We start from the raw sequence: 16,652 nt of genomic DNA on the forward strand, positions 1-16,652 counted from the left end.
TGGCAAGGTTCAGTGCGTTGAACATTTTGAACTGCGAGAATACACCGAATGAATACAAACGAATCTGGCGTATTCTTGCTTTGATTTGTAGTTGCATCGGAAATGTTTAATTGGCAGGTCAAACGAGGAGATATGTAGTTTGGTGTAGAACGGTTGAACATGATTAGCACAAGCTGCAAGTTTGTAATGACACCACAAGGTATCTCAACGACATGGTTCCATAATAGCGGTGACTGAACAAATTCACCGAGTTTGAGACCGGATGAAGGCGTATCGAAACAAACCGGAAGATGAAACTAAGTACTGCAAGGCGTTTGATTGATAACGAAAGAATCGTTAGGGGGGGGGGGTACACCATGATATGAAATGAATTTATGTACCTTTGACTCAGCAAGCAAGTGTGTTAAGAGTGATTTAATTGTGATAAAGAAAACGGATTTAGGGCAAGTTGTCAAATACTCAATTAAATCCGTGTACGAAGTGAGTAGTCAGATAAGCGCAAGCTTCAATTATGTGAAAGTATCACTGTAAGGCATCGAAATCTATCAACGTTTTAGTGGAGTCATAGACCAAATAAGTCTACTACGACTCAAGACAAAAGAATCTGTGCCAAAGTATTAGAATATGATGCTCTCAATACATCATATGGCGTCTCAAATCAAACATGTGAACTGGATAAGTTGAAGCAGTTGAACTTAGTTTCAACGTAACCCAACAATGAACGTACATATCAACAAGGAAATCTTGACATGATAGCAAACATGTAACTTGAAAGAAGGTAGTTTCAAAAAGTGTGTTGACTTGATAACAAAAGAGTCAACAATGACAAAAATGTAGGTCATTCGAATCACAAACCGGTAATCAGATTTGATGACGTAATATCTGAACATTCCTGAAGCGTTTATTTGAAATGAAACCGCATGCGTAGCAAATGGTTCATGGGTTATATATAGGTTTTCAAGTAATGAAGCGATGCGTTCTTACCAAAACGAAGAAGTGACCAAATATACGAAGCAAACGTGCGTCCGCTCTCAGCGAAGGAAAACAACGTGATGCAACTACTTGAGGGGAGTAGAAATGCAAATTTCTACTTGTTAGAAGTGAAAGTGAAGACTTCAACGGAAGAAAATTTAAGTACTTTCGGGTTCGTTAACTGCAATGACAAGTTGGTCAAGTTAATGATGTTTGATTGAGTTGACAGATATGGTTCCTAGATGTAAGGCTTCTAGTCTCTCTGGATTCCGCATCTCGTGTGGATCTGGTTTATACATTGTGTTGGAAGCAACATTTTGTTTATGTTTAAGCACAATCATTGTCCCACAATTTCATCCTGGTACATTCCCTGAATTTCTCCGCTAACGATGTTCGATCGTCGATCAATCGTGTAGTAGTAGTTGGGTCATCATAGTCAGTTGTGTAAGAGGTCTGCAAAATTTTTTTTGCAAGAGTCACTGACTCTGGTGGGTTAGCTCGTTCGGCTCCTGGTAGCTGACGTTCACTTGAAAATCATCATCCTACTTTTTGACGAGCAGATATGAGGTTACCCAACAAGGGATTTTGGTCTGTTATCTTCCTTCTCCATCAACTTCTGAAACTTCACTTGTCAATCCTTGCATTCCCGAAGTTGTAAGTCGTTGAGGGGTATTGACTGCAGGTGCGACGCCGAGAATTTATCTGATGTGAACGGGATTAGCCGTGTGAGAGAACATTCTTGCAAATCCTCGGGGAAGGCCTTAGGGCATTTCTTGTAATAAGAAGATCTTCGTGCTTAGTTCTTCGGCTCCTCCTGTCCCCGACATGGGCCAAGAAACAACATATTCTTTACGCAACATCCTCCATGCCTTCAAGCAATTTGTAGTTTGTAGAGGCGTATCTTGCCTCATGAGTCATGATTGCTTCGTCGTTCGACTCCGGGATGCGGATAACGATTCTCCGCTTGGTTGCTCGACCGCGGGTTCAACCTAGTTACTACGTCGAGGTCGTTTATTAACCAGCCTCATTAAGAGTGGGTCGTCTAACTTACTTTCTACTAAACTAGGTAGATTCCTAAATTCATGCGATGCGAGGCTATGGTCGGCACTGTTATCAAATAACGTGGATGCGAAATTTTGGGTTGATAAAGAACGTACCAGTGACCATATCTGGATCCTGGCATGCTTCACTAGCTCCGGTGTTGGATGCTCTTTCATGGTCTTGGTTAATCTCCCTTGGGCAATCTTTCCCAAGGTGCCCCATATCTCCACTTCCGTCCTGATAGTTACTGTGGTCGTTGTTTACTTCGTGTTTTCCACTACCATCTTGACCTTGATTTCCACGTTTCTTCTGGCGGTAACACTCCTCCTTGTAGTGTCCCACCCTGCCACAGTTATCACACTTTCCAGTTTTGCATGCCCCGATATGATGGCGCGTGCATTCTTCGCACTTAGGTAGTTTTCCCTTGTACATCTTTCCCTTTTTGGCCTTATACTTTTTATTTGCCTGATCACCTCCCTGAAATTCACCGAGCTTTCTTTTGTTCTTCCCAGATGTCTCCACTGGAGTTTCCTTCTTCTCGTCCGGGATTGAAAGTTTCACTAGTCTAAGTGCTTCCTTAGTGAGCTCCAGTCCTATCACATGGGCAATCATGGGTGATGGTGGTGTTGATACCATCATCAAGCTCAAGGCTTGAGGTGTCAGTTCCCAAATGGATTGCTCCATTCTCTTCAACTCGGGTTCCACCAGGTACGGAACGACTCCCGACAAATCGTAAAGCCTTCGTACGTGCTTCACCACATCTGGACCTTCCTTCTGTAGTTCACAGAATTCTAATTCCAGCCTTTGGATATCAATTTGTAAACAATACTCCTTCCGCATCATTTCTTTCAGCTCGCCCCATGACATCGCATATGCTACAGCCTCGCCCAATTCTCGAACCTTACGGTCCCACCATAACAGAGCTCCATCTTGTAGCAATCCGGAAACGTACGGGACTTGCTGCTCTGGCGTGCAACCACTCATTCGCACAACGGCATCCACATTCTCAGCCCATTTTACAAAAGCTATGGCACCTCCCGTGCCACCGAAATTCAGGGGTTTGCATTCTAGAAAATGCTGGTAGGTACAACCTGTATTCAAGAATTCATCATCACAAATGGTATTAGCAAGGCACTTTGGGGACTTTCCAAACGTGTCGTAATGTGTCTTAGGTGACTTAAACATTACCGTTAGGTAGGTTTCTCCCTGAGGCACCTTCGCCATGTTTGTAGCGAAGAACCTCGTGCCGAGCTCTGACTTGAGAGGCGTGCGCTAACCATTCTGCCTCAGTCAGTCGGGTGATCTCTTGATGCGACATCTTCTAGGAAGAAGTTCATGTTAGTTAGGTCTCTTCTATTCAGGGAACGTAAATAGTCATTTGGAACACATGTATCGCACATATTTAAGTCATCATATTACACATCACGCAATTCATCAAGCAAGTAATTTGAATCATGTTTACCGAAAGTATAACAAACAAACACGTGTTTCTCAGTCATAGCACATTCCTATTATATTGGTATCACGTCTTATGATTAGGTTTTCATTAAACAGGCAAGCACATTGCATCAAAATCATAACATTCGTACGTAATTTGAGGGTTTCGTTTAATGAGAGTATAGCAAGTAAACATGTAGTATTAAAATTTTAGTACGCACATAAGCGTTATTGATCGCTTTTAGCAAGGGTATAGCGAGTGAGTTTTCGTTGGTTATTGGCCACAAGGTATTGTTGCATGCTTAATGTCAATTGGTTCCCATCGTTTTCCGGCTACAATTTCATTGTCTTACAAAAGGTATCGCATTATCAGGGTCACCGGGTCTCCCGACCCTTGCCCAACGAGTATATCAGCATATCTAAATTACGTAGTCAGTCATGGTCCTCACAAACCTCCATAATCTTGGTGTCACTACCCAATCATAACGCAATCTGCGTTATCCAGACACCAACATTTCTGGTGACTAAGGTGGGGGAGGAAAGAAAAATAAACTGTCGACATGCTTGAATTCCTCCGCGAGTTTGTATGTTCCTTGAAGTAGTCAACTGATTTGCCGCTCAATGGTAAAAGGAACGAGCATCAAAAATCCTGGGGTCGGTGAAATATCAGAGGTCAAGAGCATAAAAGGGATCCTGATGTACGTGGCAGATCAAGGCATGCTGGTGGAGGACGTGGTGTTTTACTTAACATTTTCAGACAATATGCTATCTTGTAATGTAGACACTTAACTCATGTTTTTGGATATGTAATGTTTTGCATTTGAAGTTGCCCTTTGTGGTGTCAGCTCAAGCTTCAACTTTCCGCGACTCATATCCTCAACTGCAGTTGATGTTACTGGAACAACTTATCCTGTGTGTGTTTTTCATAATGCGAGGAATGGTAAGGGTTTATAGTTAGCATAGTGCGTTCATAGGGACCATCAAATCGGCTTATCGAGCGTTGTAGAGGTGAATGTAGCAAGCGGTGCGGCCTGGAGCATCTCTACTAGGCGCGGGTATGTCCTGACAGAAAGTGTTAGGCACGATGGCGTAACGGGCGTTGATCTTCACAAGGGAAAACGAACCTCTCCATAAATGAGGGGGTTGCTTGATGCAGGTAGATATAAGGGGTGTAACGTCTGGCAGTCTAAAAAGAAACAGGATCGTGACCACGTAAAGGGGTAGGTTCAGCAGGCGCAACATCAAGCTGTCCCAAATGGTGTAGTAGCTGGCTCAAGTGCAGGCTCCGGGTCATGTAACGCTGTGGGGACATCAGCGGTGAGTGTGGGTAACAAAGGTGCATCCATAGGTACTGAACGGAGACTGACACAGGAGCCACAAGAGAGTGTCACAGGAAACTCGAAAGGTGGGTAACCATTGTCATCGTCTATCCACCCATTTCGGGTGTGCGTGTATCGAGGATCAAATTGGGTCGCAAAAGGCGCATGATCGAACTGTACAGGCACATGGTCAGGAAAAGGGGCAATAACAGGATCAGCAGGAATATCAGCAATGCGAGGGGCATCAATCATGAGCATCAACAACATGCTCATCCTCCAACAGTGGAGCAACAATAGGATGATCATCGATAGGTAAATCATTAATCAAAGGATCAACAACGGGTACATCAGCATGAATAGGGTCATACTCGAATACGGGGTCTGGAGCAACTACAGGCTCGGGGGCCACTGCAGGCTCCGGATCATCAGACTTCTTCTCAAAAATCTGCGGGGTCAGCAAACATTGGGTCAACAGGGGCTACGGGATCCACCACGGGCTGATCTAGTTGGATAAACTCAATGTCATGATCAAACTCAAAGCTAGGGGCAGGGGCAGGTGCAGTGGATGATGCCATATCAGGGTCCGTGTCGTGCGAATGATGCTACATTCCCAGCGCATGTGAAGGTGCAGATGCTACAAACTCAAAGGAATCTGGGACAGGTGAATGGATGGGTGCCTCCTCCGCGGGAGCATCAGCGAGAAGTAGGAGATCACTGGCAGCAATAAGGGCCTCGCCCTCCATGTCATCCTCGAGTGGGTCCTCATCAAACAAGTCGACGTCCTCGTCAGCGCCTACGTCAAGGGGCATATCAACAATAGGGTAAGCGGCAAGGGGTACAGGGGCAGGGATCACCGCGAGCGGCGAATCCCCAGCGATAGGGCTATCAGCGGGCTCATCCACGACATTGGGCGGCTCAAATGACTGGAAATCATCATCTTACGTGCTGGTGGTATCTGAGGTATACACCTCGTGCTCTGTTGAGTCGATGTCGTCTGGTACTATGGGTATAGGGTCAGTGGTGTCCGACCCTCCTGTGCCGGATGAAGGCTTAGCGTATGTAACATATATATGCACAAATAATCAATCATATAGTCAAATAAACATATTAGTCACCAATACCCAATTAAATAGTTCTCCTAGTCCCACTAGCCTCCCAGCCTCCCAGACTGATCTTCCTAGTCCCACTAGCCTCCCAGCCTCCCAGACTGCTCTTCCTAGTCCCACTAGCCAATTCTCCCAGCCTCTCAGACTGACTCCCTAGTCCCACTAGCCAATTTTCCCAGCCTCCCAGACTGACTCCCTAGTCCCACTAGACAACTACCTCGGTCTCCCAGACCGAGCCTCAGCCTCCCAGACTGAGCCTATAAATAATAAATAAAATGTGCTCAACATTTGTTTATAAAAACGTTTTGGATTTGGACTTAAGTGGTATGCAGTGTAAAAATGTTTTCGTGAGAGCCCTAGTGATCATAGTCTAGACTCGAGAAGGAATCCTAGTTCGCTATGATCAGAGCTGTGATACCAAGCTGTCACATCCTGGCTTTGCGGAAGCGTGGTTAATTTGGTGTGACTTCTTAATACCATAGCTTAATCATAACAAAGCTATATGAAAATAAAACCATGCAAGATTATCCATTGATTTAAGTTTCAAAATAAGAGTACCACAACATTGTTTTAAAGTGCTGACACATGCAACGGAGATTACAACCTAATAACATAAAAACATTGTTCAGAATTTATAACCATAAACATAAAGCAGACGTAGTTTAAGAACTGTGGCCCGTCTAGGCAAGAGCCACGACCCCTAAACTTGGATGACCTTATTTCTCTTATGCAGCGTGAAAAACGTAGCATACCATGCCAGATCCTTAATTACCCGAAATACATGTAAGTTGGAAAAATCAACAAAAATTGTTGAGCAAGTTCATGTGTAGTGAGTAAGTAAAACCTTTGTAAGTATAAAAATCCTGGTATGTAGCAAATAAGGAAAAAGAGATCACCAATGGTTTGCAAGGCCATTGATATGTGTGAAGTGCAAGTAGGAAGACTCAAACCTAGCATATTTCACGTTGGGTACAAAGTCACCCCGAGGTCCGTTACGCTGGGCCTGGGACTGGGCTCGCTAAACCCAGATAGATCTACCGCTACTGTCCCTCGGTCCTACAATGAGGATTAATGGCCTCAAGTTGCGCCTACCCACTCACATGATCTAAATAATAACCCTCCTTACGCTAACCATACCATGTAAAAAGTACTTGTAAACATAGTAACATGTATTTCACCCCCGCAGTTTAGAAAACTGAAAACAGTTAAGAGAAAAGGGGGACATGAACTCACAGTGGTGCGTCTCTATCAAGAAAATCTCCTGATCAATCTGCTGTGCAACGACCTACACGTACTAACTTTATTAGACGGACGGCCGTGCCTTAGTTTAAGGTTTAAGTTTTTGGGGAAGTAGTTAGATAACTACTTCGTGTTTACACTTTGTAAATATTTGGTAAATATTTTCGTTCCCAAGGATGGGGGCTTAAATACATGTGCGCTTCTGTATCTTCGGAATATATTATTAAGTCTCACTTAATAAAATATATTTTATTTCATTTATCAAAAATACTTTACTTCCAAAATATAAATATTTTTCCCAAAAGTATTATATTTTATTCCATATAATTTTCCCAAAAATAATACCTTTGTCAAAATACGCGTTCACTAGTATTTTCTGAAAAAAGCGTAAGTTACGTTGTAAGGTTCGGGTGGTATTAATTATACCGTTGTAACTTAATTATTTATTGTGAAGGCGTTCGTATTATTTTGGAATTGTTAACCTTCGGTAATATTATTTTTACCCTAAAAATAATATTTGTATAGTTCACAAAATAATCATAAAAATAATCTCACAAGTTGTTATGAAAAATATATACTAAATATATATTTGTCAAGTTTTATTTTGTGAAAATCCCACCCCCGACACTTAGAAATGTTGTAAATAAAAATCGGGGCGAAATTTACATTTTTGAAAACAAGTTAAAAATACATTTATAACACTTGTGATGAAAATATTTCCAAGTGTTAGATTTTTTGAAAAATTTCGCCGGAGTTTCCCCTGTAACTGGAGGTGGCCACGCTTTCAAGCGTATCATTTTCTTTTAAAATTCAAATCAACAATGTTCCCAACATTAACCAACAATATTTCAACATTAAACTAGTCAAAATAGATATAAATCGCAAAAATACATGAACTTGTGGTTTATCCAAAATATGTAGTAACCTTCCATTACTTTTAGTAGTCCTTTTTATAAATGAAACCGGTTTCTTGTGAATCTTGTTTTTAAAGAAAATATATTTCCACAACTTCTTGTTAAAATTTACAAAAATAGTTCTTTGTCAAAACATTGTGTTACACAAGTGACTACACACTTGTGTGTTCACAAAAATCACTCTTGTTCATGTAAAACCCGGTTTTAGAAAACATGATTTCTTTGACGCTTGGTCCTTTGAAAATACCCCTTGTAGATCCGTAGATCTACTAGTTTAGAACACTATTTCATAAGGAATATTGTTTTTGCACAAGTTCATGCTTAATGTGTAGTAGTGTTCATCATTTAACCCCTTTCACACTTAAACATACTCTAGGTCATGTTTCATGGACATGACTTAGCCGGGTTAGATGACGATCCGAGCTACTACAATCATAGATCTACACTAAATAATCACAATAAAACAAGTCTTATGAATTTTACAAAACTCTATAGCTTTTATCCAACGTGTTTAACATTTTAGTAAACTTTTAGTATGTCATCTTGCATGCTCATGATTTTTAACCGACAAAGTTCATTTTAACCACTTTAGAATAGATCAAGAAGGCGTTTAGAGTCACTTACTACTAGCTCGAGGATAGGGAAGAAACTAGTCGAAAAATGGGTGGTTAAAAGCAATGTAGTGAGGTCCTTTGCAATCCGAGTGCAACGAGCTTCCTCGTATGAGATCCTTAACCCTTGTATGCAAGTAGAATGCGTTGATCAAAATCGAAAACTGGTGGTGGTGGTGCTTGTGTCTTCGGCCGAGAACCAAGGAGGGGGGAGAGAGAGCTTTTGTTCAAGTGTTGTGTGAAAGAATGATGGATAAGAACTAGTTACTTATAGACAATTTCATCAAGTTTAACCATAGGTTATTGTGTCTTCTTGATATTAGACAAAAGGATTTTAATAATCAAAAGAATTAGTGGGATGTCCCCACATGGTAACCGAACTCGGTTACAAGGGGATGGGTTCGGTTCGATTCCAACTGATAACTTAAGTCTAGTTACGTTAAGTTAGGAGCTTATACCGGTTACTAGTGTGTTGTAAGTTGTAACGGGTGTTAGGGTATTCGGGGACCCTAACTGGCTCAGAAAATGAAAAACAATGTTAATGACAATATTTTTGTGTTCCGGTTAGAGTCCGGTTGTTCGGTTGGATAGTGATCCGTTAAAGTGCTTGACAAAGCTTTAAAGTGTCGTTAGTATTACTTTTAGTGACACAAAGAATTCCCGACACTTTGGAAAGTGTCTAGTAATATTTTTCTCATGATTTGGCACTTTACTAGTTAGCTTAATGCTGAATTTTTATTTAAAGTGCTGAATTTTGTATTTAAAGTACGTTTTAGGCACATCCGGTCACTGTAATTATCACCTAGTGACGCAGTTCTACAACCCTCTTATCCCTACACTCTCTACTAGTGTAGTAAACTATCTCTGGCTCATACAGGCCTTAGAGGCAATGCCTGCCTGGTGCTGACTATATCAGCATATTTACTGGGTTATCCGTTTGTGCTACTGTGCTTTTGTGCATCAAGGTTGTCACTAAAGTTCTGTATGTAAATAATAGAGTAACAGCAAATAGAGTATGAGGCATGGTTATACATATTTCAGAAATCATGTAGAAGTTTATTTACCACTGTAAGCAAGCACAGTAATTGAGCAGTAATTAAATGCTAATTAATTCGTACGGATACCTGGTTTGGTGAGGGTTGTCACAAGGACGAGCATTGTGAGCACATGCATGCACTTTTAACTCTGTTAAGAAAGGAAAAGTTGTATGCCAAATTTTCGAAGTGTGAAGTTTAGCTACAAGAGGTGCAATTTTTAGGACACTTGGTGAATCACAAAGGCATTCACGTAGATCCCTCCAAGATAGAAGCAATTACAAATTGGAAAGTCCCGCAATCAGCTACCGAAGTTAGAAGCTTTCTAGGATTAGCAGGATATTATAGGCACTTCATTAGAGACTTTTCTAAGATAGTTGTTCCATTAACTAAGCTAACATGTAAAACCGTTAAGTTTGATTGGGGACCCAAGCAAGAGGAAGCCTTTAGGATTTTAAAGCAAAGATTAACAAATGCCCCATTCTTGCTTTACTTGAAGGAACCGAAGATTTTGAAGTCTTCTGCGACGCTTCTAAGCTAGAATTAGGATGTGTGCTGATGCAACGCAAAAAGGTAATTGCGTATGCATCAAGGCAGTTGAAAAAGAACCAGGAGAATTATACTACTCACGACTTAGAATTAGGAGCAATAATTTTTGCCCTTAACATTTGGAGATATTATCTGTATGGAAGTAAGTTCACTGTTCACACAGATCATAAAAGTTTAAGATATATTTTTGGGCAAAAAGAATTAAACATGAGGCAACGAAGATGGATGGAAATTCTAAGTGATTACGACTGTGATATTCAATATCATGAAGGAAAGGAAAATGTAGTAGCGGATGCCCTCAGTCGTAAATATCATGAAAAGCAAAGACGAGTTCGTGCTCTTAGATTAAATCTATAGTTAGATTTAATAGAACAACTGAAAGGTGTTCAAGAAATAGCAATCAAGGATGATGCTGAAGGAATGAAAGGAAGGATAACATAATTAGAGCAAGGATCTGGTGGAATTTGGAGATTTCACAAGAAAAGGATATGGGTACCTAGGCAAGGAAATTTAAGAGATAAAATTTTAGAGGAAGCCCATAAGTCTAGGTATACAATGCATCCTGGTAATAACAAAATGTATCAGGATTTAAGAAATAATTTCTGGTGGATAGGGATGAAAAAGGACATAGCTAGATACATTTCTAAGTGTCTAACTTGCTCGCAAGTCCAGGCAGAACACCAGAAACCCTCAAGTTTACTTCAACAGTTAGAAATGCCTGTATAGAAATGCCTGTATGGAAATGGGAACTGATAACAATGGGTGATTGTAGATCGATTAACCAAATCCGCTCATTTCCTACCAATGAAGGAAACATTTAGCATGGAGAGATTGGCTAAATTATACGTAGACGAGGTAGTATCCCTACATGGAGTTCCACTCTCCATTGTGTCAGATAGGGATAGTCGTTTCACTTCACATTTTTGGACAAGTTTCCAACAAGCAATAGGGACGCGATTAAATAGTGCATACCACCCCCAAACGGATGGACAAAGTGAAAGGACAATCCAAACCCTTGAAGACATGCTCAGGACATGTGTAATAGATTTCGGTGGAAATTGGGATGACCACTTACCATTAATAGAATTCTCCTATAACAATGGTTATCATACAAGTATCATTGCTGCCCCGTTTGAAGCACTGTATGGACGCAAGTGTCGAACTACAGTATGTTGGGCAGAAATAGGAGAAAGTCAATTATCAGGTCCCGAGATTGTACAAGAAACCACCGACAAAATAACTCAAATCAAAGAAAGATTAAAAACGCCTCGAGATCGCCAGAAAAGTTATGCAGACAATCAACGCAAGCCGTTAGAATTTCAAGTTGGAGACAAGGTACTCTTGAAAGTCTCGCCGTGGAAAGGGGTAGTTCGATTCGGTAAGAAAGGAAAGCTGAGTTCAAGGTACATAGGACCATTTACTATTACTCAACGAATAGGACCAGTTGCCTATCAACTACAACTACCAGAAGAGCTAGCCGGGGTACATAATGTGTTTCATATATCTAATCTTAAAAAGTGTTTATCTAATGAATCGCTAGTAGTACCTCTTCAAGACATAGAGGTAAATGAAAAGTTAAAATTGATCGAGAAACCTCTCCAAATAGAAGACAGAAACGTCAAGCACAAGAGATTGGTGCTGGTCAAGGTAAAATGGGATTCAAAAAGAGGACCAGAGTACACATGGGAACTGGAATCGGAAATGAAGCGAAAGTAACCCTACTTGTTCCAGCAAATCTCGAGGACGAGATTTTAAACAAGGTGGGGAGGGTGTAACAACCTTGCCAAAATTGTTATTTCCTATTTTAATAATGCACATTAGGAAACCCTAATTGAGACTCCCAAGTGGTACGACGTGACCCATAATTTTTAAAACGGCGAAAACTAGGAACAGGGCCCCCTAAAACTACGGGGTATCCCTAATAGTGTTTATCCACTTAAAACGATAATAAAACACGTAATTTGAAAAAATTTTGACTCAACAAGGCTAAGCAAGACACCAGGCATACCTAGCCTAGATTGGTCGTTGTCGCGACACGCACCAGGGGCTAGGGTGCCTGGCGCGACATGCAGGGGAGACCAAAATCCAGTATAAATTCCAGGGGTTTGGTACTTACATGGGGAATTTGTTACGACGAAAAAATTTGCTACGTACGTTCAGTTATACCCGTTTCTTTCAAAAACAATCACAGTCTCGATCACTGCTACGATATAATGTCCGATCGATTGAAACCGATCCGATAGATGTTTAAGTGCTGCCTGAATTCGGGCTATACTGTTGGTGCATACGTCTGTCGACTTCGTCTTGTATCGAGTCTTGTATTGTATTAGATAGATCAGGGCACTGAAATCAAGAAGTGGTTGTTTATAGGTAATTTCGCATGAAATGACAACGTGACCCATAATTTTTAAAACGGCGAAAACTAGGAACAGGGCCCCCTAAAACTAGGGGGTATCCCTAATAGTGTTTATCCACTTAAAACGATAATAAAACACGTAATTTGAAAAAATTTTGACTCAACAAGGCTAAGCAAGACACCAGGCATACCTAGCCTAGATTGGTCGTTGTCGCGACACGCACCAGGGGCTAGGGTGCCTGGCGCGACATGCAGGGGAGACCAAAATCCAGTATAAATTCCAGGGGTTTGGTACTTACATGGGGAATTTGTTACGACGAAAAAATTTGCTACGTACGTTCAGTTATACCCGTTTCTTTCAAAAACAATCATAGTCTCGATCACTGCTACGATATAATGTCCGATCGATTGAAACCGATCCGATGGATGTTTAAGTGCTGCCTGAATTCGGGCTATACTGTTGGTGCATACGTCTGTCGACTTCGTCTTGTATCGAGTCTTGTATTGTATTAGATAGATCAGGGCACTGAAATCAAGAAGTGGTTGTTTATAGGTAATTTCGCATGAAATGACTCTTTGGTCACTTCATACGAAATTAGGTAATTTCGCACGGAATTATAATTCCGCTTGAACATGATTTCGCTTGAGTTAATTTCGTGCGAAATTAGATTTCGCTTGGACTGTTTCAAGCGAAATTACTCACCTATAAATACATGAAGTGCCATTTCATTTGTAACGAAATTAGTTCCGACGGCGAAGCTATGTCGAAGTGTCTACAGCATTGTAATCGATCTAATATCAATCAAAAGACAGTTTAAAGTGATTTCTCATGTAATTCAGCTGAAATAACACTGATACATCTGTTTCCGCCTTTTGTATTGGTGAAGACCTCTTCTGATCGACTCACTTGGGTCACAAAACGATCCTACAAGTGGTATCAGAGCTCAGGAGGAAGAGTTCTTACCATTTCAGCTGCAATTTCTGATTTCTACACCTTCTTTTCACAATTAAACTTGATTTCACGGTTAAAATGGCTTGATTTTCAAATATAATGTGCATAACAGTGTTTTAACAAACCCTTGAGAGTTTCAGACATTAATTCGGCTTAAAACAGTTCGAAAGTTTAATTTCGTTTGAAAGTTGATATTATTTCGTTCGAACAATTGCTGAAATTTCGCACGGAATTAGTTTTGATTTCGTTTGAATACGTTATTTCGTGTGAAAATCTCATACGAAATTAGATTTCGTTTCAAGATACTTGATTTTGTTTGAAACCAAAGTAATTCCACACGAAATTATATTTCGTTTGAGCAGTTCGAACGAAATCACTAATTTCGTTTGAAACTTATTTTGCTCCAAGGGATAATTTTGTTTGAGAGGGTAATTTCGCGTGGAAAGGGTGTTTTCGTTTGGAAAGTTATTTCGTGTGAAGAGATTTCGTTTGAAACTGACTGATTGTGAACCATTGAATACCAAAACATGGAGAACGAATTGTATAATGCCTTTGCTAGCCCAATGACTATTACTCAAAGTACGATGCTAGAAAATGAGACGGGGACAAATCAAAAACCGCCTAAGCTTATGAATATTGAGGAGTATAGTGTATGGGCGGAACGTTTTGAAAACTGGGTTCAGGCATATCATTTAGATGCATGGGAACATACTGAATTTCAGTACAGTAGACCAGTTGGAAACAATGGGGTGAAAATTGAAATTAGAAATCTGGATGCTGATGAGAAAAAGAAATACAATGATGAAAAATTGATGGTTAGTCTGTTGCAACAAGCGATTAAAGAAGACATTCTAATTCTACTTCAACACAATGGTAGTGCACATTCGATGTGGGTAGAGTTGGAAGCAAAGTTTCTTGGGAGTGATGAAATGCTCAAAAACAAAAAGTTGCTTATGAAGAAAGAATTTGATCTATTCCGAGGACTGAGAACTGAAAACACCTAGCAGATCATTGAAAGATATTGCAATTTATTGAAAAATATTAAAAGATTAAACATTCATAAAGATAAAGATGAATTGATTGAAAAGTTAGCTGATGCGTTGCCACATAATGAGTGGGGCACGTATCTTATGATGCTGAAAAATAAACCAGGTTTTAATGATCTAACGCTAAGTGATTTTATTAAACAACTTGAAGCTCAAGAGATGGAGCCACGAAAGATAGCGAGGATGAAGAACTATGATGGAGAGCAAGACATTGGTTTGTATTACAAAAGTGGTGTTAGTGAGAAGACCAATTTGTCACCAAAGATTGAAACTGCTTTCAATGCAAAAGGTTCTTCTGAAAGTTCATCTCAGGGATCAAGCAGCAAAACGGGATTTACTTCATTTCCATCATTTGATCCACACTTTTCCGCAACAAAGAGTGGCAAAGTTCTTCAATGTAACATTGCTTTAAATCTTGAAAATGATCAAAACTACTCAGAAGAAGTTGCGAAAAGTCATATGTCATTGTTGGTGACTGTGCTAGAGTCGTATGGAAGCTTGGTTGCAGGAAAGATCGGAAAGCCAATGTTGACTAAAGAGGATCACGATCAAGTTGATGCTGAAGAAATGGAGTTGATGGATATAAAATGGTGCTTAGCGAGCGTGTTGAGAAGAGCCGAAAAGTTTAAACAAATTATGGGAAGAGATGATTTCCGTGATGCAAATGTGTCTACTTTAGGCTTTGATAAATCTAAAGTTACTTGTTTTCGTTGCAGGGAAAAAGGGCACTTCAAGAGAGAATGCACCAATCGTGAAGCAAGTGGAGCTCAAAATCCCTTTGGAAACAATGACTACAATCGTAAAGCGATTTATCACCAAGTTGCTCAGCAGCCGTATCAACAAGAACAACAATAAACTGCACATGCTAGAAAGGTGATTGAAGATTCAAAGAAAACTTGTTTGGTTAATCAAGATGATGGAAGTTCATCAAAGGATTCAGCTGGGATAAATTTATTTCAGAAGAGAATAAAGCATGTTTGTTGAACAAAATATCAGATCAAGATGATGAAAGATTACTAGAAGGCTTTAGCTGGGAGAATTTTAGTTGGGATAAATATTGTCCTGATAAAGAAATTCTAAAGAGTCAAGCTTTTGTTGCTCGGGTTGTTAATGATTATACTGATGACTATTGGGCAGAAAAAATCAGAAAACATTTAAATGCTGAAGCTGAGAAAAAGAAGAAATATGAAGAAGAAGAAAAGCAAAAGAGACAAGCTGAAGCTGAGAAATAGAAAAAGATTGAAGAGGAAATTCAAGTGAGAAAATTCAAAGAAGTTCCAGCATTTGAAATTAAAACAGATGCTGATGCAGTTAAAATCTCTGAGAAGTGTATGAATTGTGATTCTCTGATAAAGCAAAACAATGAATTGCTACACAACATAAAAAGACTGAAAGAATCATATGATGTCTTGAACAAAGCCATGAATCAATACAACGAGACAAGTAGTGAGCAAGCCACAACAATGAAGACACTCAAAGGAGCATACATAAGACAGCTTGATAGTGTCAACTATTACACTGAAAAGTGTGCTGAGCTTGAGTTGAAGCTGGAAACTCAATGAATAGAAACCGAGAGAGTTAACAGATTATTAAAAAGTTACTCATGTTCTACTTTTGTGGTTGACAGAATTTACCCCATAGTGGAAGGAATGAAGACATTTGAAGAAGAAAAGACGTCGGAAGAGAAGAAGTCTGAAACAAAAGAAGATAATGAAGTGAAGATTTCTGGTAAGAAACCAAGTGTTGTCTACAACAAGTGTCCACCCCCGGTCAAAAATGGATATTCTCCTCGAAATCCAAATTCGGAAAGAGTCAAAAAGTCAACAAACTTACAGTGGGAGTCTGAGTCGTCAGATAACGTGCCAGAAAACAATGATGTCACGTTCACATCGTCTGACACTGATCATGAGTCAGAGTTAATAAAGAAAGTGGTCGATCAGGTGTTGGATAAAGATGAAACAGAGGAGTCAAAGTCGGAGTCAAAATTAGAGTCAAAGTCAGAGTCTGACACGTCAAGTCAAAAAGTCAAACAGGGAAAACGGGTTTACAATAAAGAATTTCTGTTGTCAAAATCTA

This window comes from Helianthus annuus, chromosome 11 (assembly GCF_002127325.2).
Source record: "Helianthus annuus cultivar XRQ/B chromosome 11, HanXRQr2.0-SUNRISE, whole genome shotgun sequence".
NCBI classification, from domain to species: domain Eukaryota; kingdom Viridiplantae; phylum Streptophyta; class Magnoliopsida; order Asterales; family Asteraceae; genus Helianthus; species Helianthus annuus.